Here is a 17,110-nt window from a genome sequence, read left to right as displayed (position 1 = left end):
TAGTTCCATTCATTGATAGAACCTTTCTGTTACTCTTATGCAAACACATAAGGCACCTTATCCAGTCCTGCCCCATCCACCAGCAAGAGAAGGGAAAGCTATAGAAAGCATCCCTTCTCTCATCTCTGTCAGAAAGCATACTCTAACTCCAACTGTCCCAAGACTGCAGAAGCCAGACTAAAAGGACACTGATCTCTACCTCAAACCAGAGGAACAAGGGTGTTTGGCAGTTTTAAGTACCTTTTATATATGCATATATTTTTAATTCCATTAATGTTCAATTGGTTTTTAATTACAGTGGTACCTCAGGTTAAGAACAAGAATAATAATAAGAATAATAATATATTTATTGTCATAAGTACTTTATTAAGTACTTAATTCGTTCCAGAGGTCCGTACTTAATCTGAAACTGTTCTTAACCTGAAGCACCACTTTAGCCTATGGGGCCTCCTGCTGCCGCTGCACGATTTTGTTCTCATCCTGAAGCAAAGTTCTTAACCTGAAGCACTATTTCTGGGTTAGCAGAGTCTGTAACCTGAAGCGTATGTAACCTGAAGCGTATGTAACCCACGGTACCACTGTATTGCTTTTTTCCGATGTTTTTAGCTATTGCTTTTCTAATCTGTGAGCCGCCTTGAGTATCATCAGGGGAAAAGGTGGGGTGTTCTTATTCTTATTCTTAATGCTTTACATTGTTTGTATTTGTTGTAAGCCACCTTGGGGAAAAATTGATTGAAAATCAGGGGAAAGAAAGGAGGATTTAGTCCAGGGGTCTCCAAGCTTTCCTTGCCTCGGGCCGGTGTCTCCAGTGACAATTGCATGGTGGGCCGGAGGGCGGGATAGCACGCGCCCACGCTATTTCTGGCGCACTTCCGGGCCGGAGGAGGCCCGTGCGTGTGCGCACAAGCTATTTCCGATGCTCCTCCGACCTGGAAGTGGGTTGCTGTGGGCCAGATAAACGAGTCCCTTGGGCCTTATCTGGCCCCCGGACCATAGGTTGGTGACCCCTGATTTAGCCCTTTGGCAACTGCCTTAAGCTGGAGCCAATATGACAGGAGTCCAGCATTTCCAGCAAAGGGAAATAAAGACGCCACAAACAACATAATGGTATCACCAAGGCCATTTTCCAGCCTGAAACGCACCAGAACTCGGTTCCAGCGCCTCTCAGGCGGGTGGCATTGTCATTATAAGAGAACAAGGGAGGCATTCATGGTGGGTTCTGGCACTTCTTTTTCTAGAAAAAAAGGACTGGGTATCACCACTGGCAGGAGTAATCTGCCCTAAGTCAGAGTCATTCTAATATGCTGGAGATGACTCCACCCGAGTTCATTGAATAAGGAGGGGGAAAGCCTCATGCCACTTACATACCACGCCAAACCAGGTGTGCCACTCACTCATCACAATGTTGTTCAAAAAAAGAAAAAGGTTAGGAATGAGAAATAGTCAAGACACATTCCACTAGTTGTCACCAATTCATCCTAGATAGAGGGCAGGTGTGTCTAAGGCAAACACAGACCCAAGACCTCTAAGACCTCTCCCTGCTGAGCCACTAATAAAGCCAAAGGCAGGTGAGAGAAGACTCTGCTAACTGGCCTATGACAGTGATAATTTGTGGTAGCTAATAATGCAAGATGGACCACAGCTGGCTGTATCATAAGATTTCCCCAAAGACTAAAAAAAACCCATCTACACTACAAGAAGAAGCTAGCAAATGGTGAAGAGGTGCGCCATCAGTGGCTGATATATCCAACCTCAAAAGATTTGTTTTTGTTTTGTTGCAGGTTCAAAAGACTGAAAGGACATTGGAGAGAATTGTGCTTATCTAAAGGAAAAAACAATTGATATTAATCAGCAGAAAACTAGATGACCCTCGAGTCCCTTCCAACTCTATAATTCTTATGAACATTTAAACAGAGTTAAAGATCAAGAAACTATGGTTCACTTCATTGGAAAATATATGCAAAATGAGCTTGTACAGCTTCCAGCAGGTGCTATAAAGCAGAAAATTTGTACATATGCAAACTCAGCGAAATACTACTCAATTATTCTGGACTGTACACCTGATGTCAGGTCATATTGACAATACATTATGTTGATGTACTTTCAATTATATGCTTTCATTCTTTGATCTGATATAGCTTCCAGGAGTTGAAGACTTCTTCCCACAGCCCAACTGTTACCATTCATCCCTTACCAGTCAGTACAGCTCATCAGTCCCTGGGAGATTCCAGTTCGGTTTTGAATCTTTTTAACCTTCTTATAACAAACCTCACCATTTTTTTTACATCACCTCCTCAGAAGGCGAAAGTGGCGCATTGCAGTGCTGGGGCCCCTTGGTTTAACACCTCTTGCAAGCTAGCAAGATCCCTTCTTCGCTCCATCTATAATGAATATAAAAACTCAAATGCCCAGGCTTTACCATCCTCCTATTTACAAGCCAAAAGAGCATACAAACAGACTTTAAAGCTGGCCAAACGTGAGTGGTATCTAAAGCGTTGGCGAGCCTTGATAGCGGCCTCTAGATCCCGCAGACCACAGGAATTTTGGGCCTTGATAAACAAAAGAGGAAGGAAGTACCCACTGACGATTATCCCTGCGCCCACATGGGAACAATTCTTGAGTAAATATTTCTCCTTGGCAGAGGAATCCAACTCATCCACGGAATTCCGAGCTGACCATCTACCTTTGTGGCCCTCTACCGACCCAGACCTGATAATGAACTTGATATTAGATCTGAAAACGGGCAAAGCCCCCGGGCCGGATCTAGTCCCTGCTGAGGCTATTGTTGCGCAACCGAGGTGGTGGGCTGAAATCCTGGCCAAAGTCTTTGATGCGATTAATTCTACGGGGCTTATCCCTAGGTCACGGAAGATGGCCGTGATCGTGCCAGTCCATAAAAAAGGTCCCCCTGCTGACCCGGAGAACTATCGGAACATCAGCCTTTTGTCTATCATCGGGAAAATCTATGCAAAATTTTTGCTGTCTAAGCTGTCCCATTGGGCAAACGACTCAAATTTGATTGGCCATGAGCAAGCGGGCTTTAGGAACAACTATTCGACCACTGACCATATGGTAATTATGTATCATCTTGCCAGAAAATATTCTGCCCCGAGTCGGGGGCGCCTATGTGTCGCTTTCATAGACCTAAAGGCCGCCTTTGACAGTATCCCAAGAAACTGTCTATGGAAGAAATTAGAGAGATGGGGCATAGATAGAAGGCTGTTATGGCTTATAATTCAATTACACCACGGGTCGTCAGCTAGAGTGAGACTCACACCGGCGGGAAACCTATCCAACGAGGTCCCAATAAATAGAGGTGTGCGCCAAGGCTGCATTTTGGCCCCACTCCTCTTTAACTTGTTTATTAGCGATATGAGGCTCTTTCTGAATGAGTCTCAAGCCAACATCCATGCCCCCCGCCTAGCTGATTTTCGTTGCCCTCTGCTTCTATATGCCGATGATGCAGCGCTCCTCTCCTACTCTAGAGTCGGTCTATGCAGAGCTCTAAAGATTTTTGCGGCTTACTGCAAACTTAACCATCTGACTATTAATCATGGGAAATCTAAAGTCCTGGTCTTTACCAGGTCTCGGAAAACTTACAGCTGGAAGTTAGATGGAGTCCAACTAGAACAGGTTTTCAAATTTAAATACCTAGGAGTCTTTTTTCATTACAACCTAAGCTGGAAGCCACAGATTCAGTATCTACTAAACAAAGGGAAAACAATACTCTATTCTCTGCTCCAATTTTTTGCGGCCGACGGAGCCTCCCACATCCCTTCTGCTTTGAAGGTATACCACGCAAAAGTGGTTTCCACCCTCTGTTATGCTGCCCCGCTCTGGGCCCCAGGGTCCAATTTAACATCGCTTGGGACATTGCAGAATCAGTTTCTCCGTCGCCTCCTGAAACTCCCCATGTGTGTGAGCAACGCAGCCATACGTTTGGAGTTAAGGATTGCATCATTGGAGACAGTCATCTGGAAGCGAGTCTTTGGCTACTGGCTGTCCAGCTGGCATAGGCTTCCCGACCATTACCTTTTTCAGTGCCTCTGGCGAGACGACTTTGTCAATCCGTGGGTAGGAAAAATCCATGCCAAACTCCTGAGCATCGGAATTTCTCCAGCGGACTCCCTAAAGATGAACTTATGCTCAGCCAAAAGCCTTATAGAGCAAAGATTAGCAGACATTGAATATCAACACAACCTGGCTTGGGGTGGGGGTGTTTGCTCCCCCAGGTATCATGGAATAACCCCACCACTTGGCCTTCCATCATACATGTCATCTCTTTCATCTGTTCCACACCGACTTGCATTTATTCGTGCAAGGTTCAATGTCCTTCCATCGAACCTGCTGAGCCACAGATTTTCTAAGGGTTTGGTGTCTCCGTTATGCGTGTGTGACGGGAAAACTGTTGAATCTCTTCCACATATAATGTTCAACTGCCCCCTACATAGCATAGCCAGGACTAAATTCCTAGGTCCTGCTCTACTGTGCTTGGTGGGCCGGCCTGTTGAGTCACACGCCGCACTACTTTTGCAGGATACAGATCCCTCGGTAACTCTGCAGGTGGCGAGATTCCTGAACGCGGTTATCTCACACACAAAAACAACTAAAAAACAACAACAACACCAAAACTAATCGGACAGTTACGATGAGAGTGCATGTCGGACCTCGTCTTCAGTTTCTTTTTCTGTGATCCGTCCCTTGGAGCTCTCTGGGCCCCAAGCTGTTATTTGGCTCTGCTCATTGACCCACCCTAGTACCGTGATGTTCACCCTTTGGTGTCGAATATATCGGTCCTTATGCCTCTGTGTTTTTATGTTTGTACATATTTTATGGGCTAATAGCCGTAAATAAATAAAATAAAATAAAGTCCCTGGGATTGTCCCTAACTCAGTGCAATTTATTTGTATACAGCAGGTGTTCTAAGCTCCCAGACGCACATAAACTATGAATCTCTGTATAGCTGTTATTATGGCAATAAATTATAGAAATACTACAACCCTAAGCAAAACAGGAACAGCACTTTTAGCCGCCTGTCTTGATCCAAAGGGATGTTAATTTACTTTGGGGCAACACATGCCTCTTTCTTCCAGAAGCAGTTCAAAATGAATGGCCAAGTTCCTATTTTGCAATAGTAAAACAACAGCACTCACGTTTTTTACTATTAGATCCCCGTGTCAGTTTCCTAAGCCTATCGAGCTGATATCTCATCCTCTCATCTTCTTGCCAAAAATATTTTACTTATTATTCAGTTCAAATATTTATAACCTACCCTTCAAATGCATTCACATTACTAAAGCACGGCTTACAGCAATCAAAATATCACAATCTAATGATGATGATGATGATGATGATATGCTGTAAGCCGCCCAGAGTGGCTGGGAAAACCCAGCCAGATGGGCAGGAAATACAGTGGTGCCCCGCAAGACGAATGCCTCACAAGATGAAAAACTCGCTAGACGAAAGGGTTTTTCGGTTTTGCGTTGCTTCGCTAGACGAATTTCCCTATGGGCTTGCTTCGCAAGACGAAAACGTCTTGCGCTTTTTTTTTAAAGCCGCTTGAAGAGGCGCAGTTGCGACGGACCGTGCTTCGCAAGACGAAAAACATCGCAAGACGAAAAGACTCGCGGAACGAATTATTTTCGTCTTGCGAGGCACCACTGTAATAATAATAATAATAATAATAATAATAATGTTTTTATTTTCACAGTACAGAAGATAAATTTTGAGAAAACAATTGTTACAACAGTAAACAACAAGTAACTTGTCTGATAAACTTACAGACTTTTACCATGCCATGTGTTAAAGTTTCATTTGATAACTCTAAAGTATCACACCAAATTTTCCCATGAGTGCTGGGTGGATTGCTACCACAGTCTGAACTATTTATGTATTCAATAAGCATTTGTCGTATGTTATAAAAGGAATATGGATTGTGTTTGCCCTTTTCCACTCTCACCTGGCACATTAGTTTCTCAGCCAGTGCTACTGACCATACTCTGCTATAAGAAGAATCAATGTTCATATTCCAACATCTGGCTATCTCCATACGAGCAGCAGTCAACAGAAGGGCTAAGAGGTCATCTTTAGGATAATCATGAGCAGACCTTATCTTAAGCCCAAGCAGTGCTTAGTGCAAGGGATATTTCAATTGCTTTGTTGTATATCAAGCTTATTTCTTTGAAGACAACATTCCAGAAGTGTTTGATGATGTCACAACGCCACCACATATGGAAATATGTACCTTTGACTGTGCATCCCCTCCAACAATTATTAGTATTATTATTATTAACAACCAACAATACTAAAATAAAAATACAATAATGGAAACTGGTCCAGCAGATAAAAGCTATTGAGCCCTTCCCATAGGGCCATCTCCTCCCCCCACCCCATTGATAGTAGGCTTGTAACCAGGAAGAGGGCCCTCTCGATAGTGGCGCCCGCCCTATGGAACACCTTCCCATCAGATGTCAAGAAAATAAACAATCTGACTTTTAGGAGACATCTGAAGGCAACCCTGTTTAGGGAAGTTTTTAATGTTTGATGTTTTGTGTGCTTTTAATATTCTGCTGTGAGCTGCCCAGAGTGGCGGGGAAACCCAGCCAGATGGGTGGGGTATAAATAAATTATTATTGTCATTATCATAATTCTATTGCAGTTAATACTATAGACTACTCACAAATGGTACCCTAAATGGTAGCATAGTGGGAGAGCATACACTTTGAATGAATAAAAATAAAAATACTTCATTTATTTATATGCCAACCCATCTTGACTGGATGGCCCCAGCCACTCTGGGAAGCTTCCAACAAATAAAAACATGAAACACAGTAAAACATTCCAGAAGATGTTTTAAGTGAGAAGATCTCACATCCAATCCCTGCTTTGCTGGCGGAAATGAATAGTAGCATAGACTGAGAACGATTTCTGCTTGAAACCTTGTAGAGATGCTACAATCTGGTAGACGACGTTAAATGGACCAAGAACGACAGTAGTGGAGTATGGCAGAAACACCATGGAAACTATTGGGCAAAGGACCCGGACTTTGAATTAGTCTTCACATTCAGGTGCATGCTTTATAAGGTTTACAAAGGTGCTGCCTGGGAACTATTTTAATGAATTTAAGCATTCTGATAGGGAAGGTAAATAATTTGAAATAGTTGAGGGCACAAATCTGTATAATAAGATATGGGGCATTATGGGTGGATGTGACGGGAATCAAAAGGAGAAATGTATACACCCATCCTGAACAAAGCAGTGCAGCTAACCACTAAGAGCACATAGAACAGAGGCTGAGGATAAACAGAAACAGATTGTTAGTGTTGCTAAGTAAACCATTGTGGGGTTGCTTTAATGGAAGGCATCCCCATGCCTAGTTCAGATCAATCATTTTCTGGAACAAATTGTGTCAACTCTTTTCTACACAACAACCACCAAGTACTAGAGCAGCCAGGAGGTATCAGCCCCAGCAGATGACTCAAGATTAGAACTGGCTGCAGTAGCAGGACTTTTGAGAAAGCCTAGAGACACGTCGGGGGAAAGCAGCCAGAGAAACTGAGGAATCATATAGACTTGTACGGGGCCATGAGGGTCATCTAGTCCCAACCTCTGCAATGAATGAATCTTTTTGCCCAACGTGGGGCTCGAACCCACAACCTTCAGATTAAAGAGTCTCATATTCTACTGACTGAGGAAGGAAAGCTGGGGAGGCTGCATGTATTTTAAAAGGCACTAAGAAAGTAGCAAAGCACACAAGATAAGAACCTGGCAGTCATGCGTGGTGAGATGCATTCCTGATCTAGAACTATTTGTAGCCAGGTATGGAGAAACTGGCTATAACAGAGGGGAAGTATGGCAAAGTACATGCTGTGCGTGAGGAAGGTCTCAGTTTTAATTCCCCACATCTGCACCTTGGACCAAAGAAGACACCTGCCTGAAGTCTTGGAAAGCAGCTACCACTGAGTGCAGAGCAGCCTTTACCCACATGGTGCCCTCCAAAAGTTCTGGGCTATAATCAGCTGACACCACCCAAGATATTAACTTAATTTGGCCTGGTTTGCAGAACCTGGTAAAGAATGACTGAGAATGAAAGTGTGAGCATGTGGGCTGGGTTCCGAATCTAGTTGCCCAGGAAGAAAATCCTTCCCCATTTACTTCAATAACCTTCTCAGAATGCAACCAAAATTCCAGAAACAAAGTGAACTGCAATATTCCTTCCAAAGATGCATTAAAACCTTGTTTTATAAATCTTAGAATGTTAAATGCCACCAAAGATTTTCGAGTATTTGTAGAGATGTAAAAGAATCTCGTGGACTTAAATATGAGATTCTAAATATTAGATTTATGTCCTGTTCTGTTATTCTAACATTTACATAGACTTACCTACACTTTTCAAAAGTGTGTAACACATAAACAGCAAGTACCACCTGGGTCTTTGATCAAAAGGCTCCAAAACCGCCCATGGCATCTAAGTAATGAAGGGAGTGGTTAGATCTAACCAGTGGCTCAAAGGCATCAGCTTCAAGGTCTCCTAACAGTCACAGGCTGCCCAGCTCTTCTGTAACAGTGAAGTTGCTAAATATATGACATCTCTTCCCCCAAAGCTCCTCTATGACATCAAAAGAGATTAGCCAGGGGGTGAAAAACTAACAGCACTATCTGACCTATATCTACTCAGAAGTAAGTAGGGCTAGGATTATAACCAAAAACAGTCTCTTCCCCACCTGGTGCCCTCCAGATGTTCTGAACTTCTCCCATCACAGCTGACCATCAACCACACTGGCTACAACTGATGGGATGCTGTAATTCAAAACATCTGGAAGGCATCAGGTTGGAGAAGGATAATAATACGTGGTATTTTCCTGTTTTTGCTTTACAGTGGTACCTCAGGTTACATACGCTTCAGGTTACAGACTCCGCTAACCCAGAAATAGTGCTTCAGGTTAAGGACTTTGGTTCAGGTTGAGAACAGAAATCGTGCTCCGGTGGTGCAGTGGCAGCAGGAGGCCCCATTAGCTAAAGTGGTGCTTCAGGTTAAGAACAATTTCAGGTTAAGTACGGACCTCCGGAAAGAATTAAGTACCACTGTATTTATATATGGCAACAACCATAGTGTTTCTGAATTACATCACAGTTCAACAGAGTGTTGCATTATTTACTTAAGAATTAGTTTTTCCAAGCTCTTAAGGGTGAATCAATCAACCTTTAAAAACTACAGTGGTACCTCAGGTTAAGTACTTCATTCGTTCCGGATTTTCCCACCACAGTTTCTGCCCCTCTTTATGTTGCAACCTTTGCTGGGAGTGGGGTGAAGAGAAGCAACTTTTGCTGTTCGCACCAAAACTGCTGTTCACACCAAATCTATTAAGAACTTCTTGGAAGTCAAGTACAAATGCTAGCCACAATCCTTGAGTCATTTACCCCCTCCAAGGTAGTATGGGGAAAGTGAAGGGAACTACTTTTGATTTGGGGAATGCAATCTTAACATGCCATATGATGACACAATGGACTTGAAAGATATAATGCATCTAACTCACCTTATTCCAGAGTAAAAATGGAAAAGAACAGAATAAAGACATAATATACAACAACAAAAAAGACATAAAGGAAACTGAATAGAAGGTTCAAAAGTTTTTAAGTCATAAAATTAAGTTTCTTGGGAAAGTCAGGCCATCAGTCCATCTAGGTCAGTATTGTCTACACTGGCTGGCAGCGGCTTTCCAGAGTTTCAGACAAGGAATATTCGCAGCACTACCTGGAGATACTGGGGATTGAACCTGGGATGTTCTGCATGAAAAGGAAATGCAGATAGCAAATACCGTATTTTTCGCCCCATAGGACGCACCGCCCCATAGGATGCACCTAGGGGTTTTTTGGGGGGGGGGAATAAAGGGAAATTTTTTTATTTCCTCCCCAGGCGCAGGGGCTAGCGCGGGGGAAGCCTGAACTTCCCCCAACCCCAGCCCCCAGAGCAGGCTGCCACCCCAAGCCTTGCGCGCCCGGCGGGATCTCCTGCAGGGCACGCGAGACTTGCGGACATCTGCCCGAAGCAGGGGGCGGGCTCCGCAGCTGGCCCCCTGCTTCGGGCTGCAGGCTGCTGCCCCAAGCCTTGCTCGCCCGGCGGGACCTCCCGCCGGGCGCGCGAGGCTTATGGACATCTGCCCGAAGCAGGGGGCAGGCTCTGCAGCTGGCCCCCTGCTTTGGGCTGCCGCCCCAAGCCTTGCGAGGCTTGCAGATAGCTTCCTGAAGCCTGGAGCGCGAGAGGGATCGGTGCGCACCGATACCTCTCGCTCTCCAGGCTTCAGCGAAAGCCTGCATTCGCCCCATAGGACGCACACACATTTCCCCTTCATTTTTGGAGGGGGAAAAGTGCGTCCTATAGGGCGAAAAATACGATATATGGAAAAGACGGAAGTCAGTTCTCAGCTCAGATCTGCACAGTTAGCCAAAAGGCAAGCCACTCCCTTCCTATGCTGACTTGCTCACGGCTCTCTTTGATACCGGGGCAAGTCAACCACAACAGCTGCACCAGGCATTTACGATAAAATCATGGAAAAAGAAACACACTGGCTGGAGGCAGGGCAATGCAAAGGGTTTAAAATAAGAACAAGGTTTGTCTTTTGGGATTCCTAACAGCTTGCAAGCCTCCACAGTTTATAGTTCTGTGTGCACACAAAATAAGGAACCTGAGGATGAAAGGTCAAATTCCATCACTAAATCCATGTGGCACAGCAAGAGCGAGAGCAAGAGTGCAGTGGTTGTGTTATTGACCATGAGACCCCACTTCCTTCTCCATATGCCCTGGGCAGCAACCGTTTGTGCTTCCTCTTCATCCACCAAAACACCCTCAGTGGTGTGGTGAAATCAATCCATGCAGCAGCATGGACTGGATAAAATTAGTCAGTATGGGTGAATACTGTGCAAAGCCAGCATGGGCCAACAGGCAGAAGGCTCCAATGGGGAAACCTGGGACCCCTCTCTGATTCCACCAGTGCAGAGTTTGCTTGCTCCCTGTGCAAGCTAATAGAGACCAAATCAATTGACGTTTTTCCTCTAAGTCCTCTGTGTTCTGTCTTCAATGGATCTCTCCTAGGCTAGATTGCTCTACTCCTTGGCTCCCGTTCCCTACCTCCTTCCACAATGTTCTGTAATTCCCCTTCTGTTTTTCTATCTCCCCTCATAATAACTGAAGCTCAAGGAAACATACCAGGGCTCAGTCTAACCTTGGTCTTCCATCATAGCAAAACTGGCCTGACAGCTGATTTCCTCAGCATCTGCTGAAATTCTGATATCCTGCAAGTTCAGAATATTCCACATCACCATCTCTTGTCTGCTTTACATTAGAAGCACAATTCTTAGAACTTGGACTAATTAAGGACAGATTGGCTATTGGAGCTAATAGACAACCAAAGTTAACGGGAGTCTGGAAGAGGCTCAAAATCTTCCCACAGATAGAAGAAGAACCCAGATGTCATGCTGATTACATGGCTAAGAGAATTATAATCCAATTCAAGATTGGGAGGATACAATTATGGAAAGACCTCCAGATTCCTCAGCCCATTTCAATTACAGAATCTAACACCTTCTTCCACTATCAAGCCTGTAAAAACTAGAGAAATGTTGTATTTGTGAGTTCAAAAATACATACCATCAAGTGGCAGTGGAAAAAGAAAAAGGGGAACACCGTCAAACTAGCAAAAAAAGAAGATCCTGGGAACTTGGGAGTTATCAGGGATTGGGATACACCTAAACATTAGGAACTATTATTTTTGCCTTGAATAAAAGTGTTTGCTTGAAATTGCAATGATCCTGTAAAAAAATATTTTTTTCAGCAACCTAAGAGGTTCTGTTCCTCTTGTCCCCACCACAACACATGGCATTATATCACACACATATCCAAAGACTGATCTTCCCAATGGCTGCTACTGCAATCTTCAACTGCAACTTCTCCCTTCTTCTATTTAAGTTACAAGTCCTAGTATGGCAGCATATAAAGCATGGGATGTGCAATTAGCTGGCAACAAAAATAGATGGATAAAGAAACGGCAAGTAGAGAATGGCAGGGTTTTTTGTCCTGTGAGAGGGGTGTGGAAGGCAAGTACTTTGGAACTGTATCTGCTTAAAAATACAAAAATCTAAATACAGAATATAACATGGTTCAGAAGGCATGCAAGATCCAATCGTATGTCTGCTGGTAAATAAAAGACCACATTTTGCTGTACTGCCATATTGCCCTAAGCAAAACACATAGAAGCTGGATGCCCATTATCTGCTATTTAAGGCATTCATGTCTTAACAAAGACTTCAAAAACAGTGAATAGCTGAATATTCAAGGGGGTTGAGAGACACCATATGGTTGACTGTTGTGTTGGATCCAGTCTACAGCAATATGAAAGTGTACTACAGGCAGAACTAGAGGCTATGGATTTGATACTTAAGCAATTTAGGTACACAGGATTCTATCAAGCAAGGAAGCTGAGACAGAGAAAGGGGAGATCAGACCTCATTAGTTTTGTTGTGGTTGGGTCTCCTCCTGCTTAAGAGTTTCATTTTGGCTTACTTGGGTCACCCACGTGAGCCAAAAACCTCAGTTTCAATTCTGCTTCTGGTTTTGCCAAAGTGGGTGTATAGCTTAGAGGAAGTATGTGCCTCCTTTGACATATTTCAATGAACCGAAGCGTATTATTTCAAATGATAACATTTATATACAAAACAGCTCTTCACCACTGAGGATTGAAGCCACGGATCCAGAAAACAACTTTTCTTCTACTCATACTGTTATCTTTGGCTGAGACAAGTCCACCTTAAAAAAAAGGCAAAACCTCACACTGAATGAAATGAAAACTGTTATTATTAATAGGAGCTATCGCTTCAAGTGCAGCTGGAAGCCAATCTTGAAACCATTTTAAAAATACATAATTTAAACTTGGTTCCTAAAACAGCAAATCTGGTGCCAAGATATTAGGCAAAACAACCAAAAAGGTCCTCTCTAAAGAGGACCACTTCAGAAGGCAAGGGCACATGGATTCCAGCCTTGAATATTGGTCTTAATAAACAAGCAGATGGATGTACACATAGGAAAGGTCCTTGAATGAAAGCCCAGTCACTTCACTGGAAGTCACTTCACATCTCCCTCCTAGCCTCGCTGAAGGCTTAAGCCAATGTTGGGGAATCTGTGGTCCTTCAGTTGCTTCAGGACTCCATCTCCATCAGCCTGCATTGCCAACAACATCTGAAAAGCCACAGGTTCCACATCCCTGGATTAAGCCAGACAACTCAGGCTGGACCTCCTCCCTGGACCAGGTTACAGTGGTACCTCGGGTTACATATGCTTCAGGTTACATACGCTTCAGGTTACAGACTCCGCTAACCCAGAATATTACCTCGGGTTAAGAACTTTGCTTCAGGATGAGAACAGAAATCGTGCTCTGGCGGCACAGCAGCAGCGGGAGGCCCCATTAGCTAAAGTGGTGCTTCAGGTTAAGAACAGTTTCAGGTTAAGAACAGACCTCCAGAATGAATTAAGTTATTAACCCGAGGTACTACTGTATTTTCTCAGAGGCAAGCTCCCCTTTATCCAGGGTTGCTCCTTGACCTCACTCACAAGTTTACCCATACAGTGCTTTCCAGAAAGCTGACCATGTGGGCTATGGAGGACGTGGCATAACACAAAATGGCTGCCACGTCCTAAACAACATAAAAAGGTGCTGTAACATAAAATTGTGCAGGCATGCCTCCCCATCAATGGAGAAAAAAAGACATCAGCCACCATCACTCTTGTAACTACCCTCTATTCAGAATGAAAGGGGACGTGTGTCTAATCCTGGCATCCAATGGCAAGTGGGCATGCTTAAGAGGGCAAGTTCAATGTTGGATGGCCATATGTCATGGATGCTTTAGCTGAGATTCCTGCATTGCAGGGGGTTGGACTAGATGACCCTTGGGTCCCTTCCGACTCTGTTAGGAGAGGACAAGCCAGTACAAACCAAGTACTGAGCAGGAAGAGGAAACAGTACGGTATTGTGGGTTTTTGAGGGGATATTTACACACAGGCTTAATGGGAAACAGTGGAGAGTGTTGGCGACCCCTAAAACATTTTTAAAACATCATCAAATATATGGTAGTTGAAAAAGAAATGCAGCCTGGTGAGGGGTTGATCAGAAGAGGAGAAGAGGAATGGTGAAATATCTCTTGTGAAAGCAGGCATGGGAGGGGGAATAAGGCAACCTGAGCTGAACTCAGCTAGGTAAGCAAAGTACATCATAGGGCAAAATGGTAAGTTTCCATTCCCACAGGCTAATTGAGAAACATGCAGAGCAACATCAGGAAGAGGACTGACATTTTTTAAAAAAAGAGTTTAGCAGCTCAAGATTTAGAGGATGGTAGCCAATAGGGTTTTGGAAACACAGGAACAGTCAACATGGATCAAAGACCTGAAAAGCAAACTAATTGTTCATGCACAGACACTACAAACATGCATCATTTATAAAGAATGTACAAGTTCTGCATACAGTAATAGCTTGCACACGCCGACTGGATATTAACAAACAGAAAGATGTTGATCAGTTTAATGAGCAGCAGCTGTGGACGCAGGTAAATATGCTAGCAACCACACTTCCTTTTTCCACTGCATCACTCGCTTGTTAACATTTAAAAATACAAAGCACTAAACAAGCAAACAAAAATTAATCTATGCCCAGTATAAACCCAAAGGTACTAATTCATGCATGTCTGAATTACCCTAAGCCTCAAAAATATAACAAATCCAAACACTGCGTAAGATCCCCAGAAGCCCCATCCATCAACCACCTGACAAAGCTTTTCTCAGGTCCCATCAAGCACTTCCATTTCAATTATTCCTTAAGCACAAAGGCCTGCCAACTTTGATGGCTTATGCTTAAGCAGCACTGCCTCACCTTCCACTCCTTTGACTGCTGCTAAATCAGGAGCGAATCCTATGTGGGTTATCCTCTGCCAAAACGGCTCCTTTCAGGGTTCATCAACGTAGTTTGCCCAATGGCATTCTCGTAGCCAGTACTGTTCTGCCACCTCTGTTCTTAATTTTCTAAAACCTCTCAGATATATTTAGTTATGCACTTCTACCACACTATCAGAAGTGAGTATGAAGCATAGCTGTTAACTTTTCCCTTTCTTGCGAGGGATCCTATTCGGAATAAGGGAATTCCCCTTAAAAAAAGGGAAACGTTGACAGCTATGGTATGCAGAAACCTGTGCTACAACTATTGAAAGTGTGTGCCCCCCACACCTGCCGCATACCATGAAAATGGAAGAAAACTGGTTCATGATAATATTCTGTACCAAGCAGAATAGTGGAAAGCAACATAAGGCAACATGTGATGCAATGACAGACAAACTGAACTACAGTGAAATTGCTATGACCCTGATGTGTGTTAACAAGGGTCCCCTGCAAAGAGAATCCTGAAACAGAATAACTACCACTGGGTTTAACAGCCACCGTGCAGGTTAGCAAAATCAGGGTTGATTCATGCATCTTTCGAGTGGTTCATTAATTTGTACCTGGGATGCGGAGTATGCCAGAGAGCCCTGTTACAAGCATAAGCTCCAGCAAACCACCAGCCAACCCACTTTAAGGTTGCTTGCCATGGCAAGCTTTATCGTACCTGTGATGAAATATCAGATGACCTCTTTGCCACTGAAGCACGAGTCAACCCAGATATAAAAGAAGTGGATGGTCACTCTCCCAAGGACACACATATTGGAAACAAGCCTTTGCCCACACTTGGTGAAAAGTGTAACCATCTCTCCACCTGACCTTCATTGCAGATTTGAGGCCAACACACCACCAAATTCCTTAGAGAAGAACATGGATAAAAGAATAGCAAATAACAGTACAGTGGTACCTCGGGTTAAGTACTTAATTCGTTCCGGAGGTCCGTACTTAACCTGAAACTGTTCTTAACCTGAAGCACCACTTTAGCTAATGGGGCCTCCTGCTGCCACCACGCCGACGGAGCCCGATTTCTATTCTTATCCTGAAGCAAAGTTCTTAACCTGAAGCACTATTTCTGGCTTGGTGAAGCATGTAGCCTGAAGCGTACATAACCCAAGGTACCACTGTAATGATAACACAGCAGCTTAAATTATGCGGTGCTGGATTTTTTACATTGCTGTTATTAGGCAAAGAAGAGACTTGGGCTGAGCTGACTTTGGGGAGTGGGCGCTATAGATAGAACAGTTCACTTCCCTCACTTCTTAACAGCCACACCACATCATGTGTGGCACCACCTTGGCACCTCTGTCTGGATGTAAACGTGCACAAACTGCTGCAGCTGAGACAGGTTTTACATTTATACAAACCTAAGAGTGGGGGCATGTTCACTGGTAAAGTCTCGTTCATTTTGTTTTCCATGAATAGGAATTGCATTCATTGCTTTCCCCCATTTATTTCAACAGGAGCTCCCTACTAATCTTCTGCTACCCGTAATTTCCATGCCTTGCATCTAAATAGCATGACGTTTCAGGCATTCTACGTGAACTCCAGCCTCATAAACCAGGCATCATGCCACCTGTCAAATATAGATCGAACAAATGATTCTCATTTTAAAGAGCCCATTTGATATTGGTTGATATCTTTGTGCTTCCTCTTTGCATACAGCCCTGCAGCCTTTCTGTGGTCTCCAGAGGCATTGATAACCCCCCCCCCCAAAAAATAGAAATGATTTAAAAATAAATCAAACAGAAGCCAAATCATTTATTTTTTTTAAAAATCAGCATTTATTCATTTGAACCCCCTTCATTTTCATAATGAAAACAAATGAGATGGATTACCTGTGTTGCTTGCTATTTATTTTAAAAACGAATGAAAACCAATCTACCAGTATCCTTTTTCTCTATACACCAATGAAACAGGGAAACCTGCCTAGCTTCCTCAGCGGCGAAGTATATCAGGGTTTCTTTAGCAAATTGAAACTTTCAGGCTCTAGTCTCAATCTAAACACTACTCCACCCTCAACCCCTGAACTCAATCACTTTGTCCACCACACCCTCCCCTTCTGAAAGGATGAATGCCAGCTGTCACTTTTAATCAAGAAGATTTACCACTCCAGGGTGGACCTTGGGCAGAGGGAAA

General features: G+C 43.7%; 1 protein-coding gene across 24 annotated transcripts in view; it reads right to left on the bottom strand.

Annotated features, from left to right (window-relative positions):
• Positions 1-17,110, bottom strand: part of ST3GAL4 (ST3 beta-galactoside alpha-2,3-sialyltransferase 4) — a 185,116-nt gene that overhangs the window by 30,760 nt on the left and 137,246 nt on the right. The window contains exon 1 of one of the 24 annotated variants that reach the window (XM_083480689.1): positions 8,383-8,547. The exons of the other annotated variants lie outside the window; for them this stretch is intronic. The gene's annotated coding sequence lies outside the window, so the exon portion shown is untranslated. Of the gene's footprint in view, positions 1-8,382; positions 8,548-17,110 lie in introns of those variants that run through there. 24 annotated transcript variants of the gene reach the window in all.

Source organism: Podarcis liolepis (genome assembly GCF_965112155.1).
Source record: "Podarcis liolepis genome assembly, chromosome: 16".
Taxonomy (NCBI): domain Eukaryota; kingdom Metazoa; phylum Chordata; class Lepidosauria; order Squamata; family Lacertidae; genus Podarcis; species Podarcis liolepis.
Note: the sequence above shows the minus strand (reverse complement) of the source record. Positions and strands in the feature narration are given on the sequence as shown.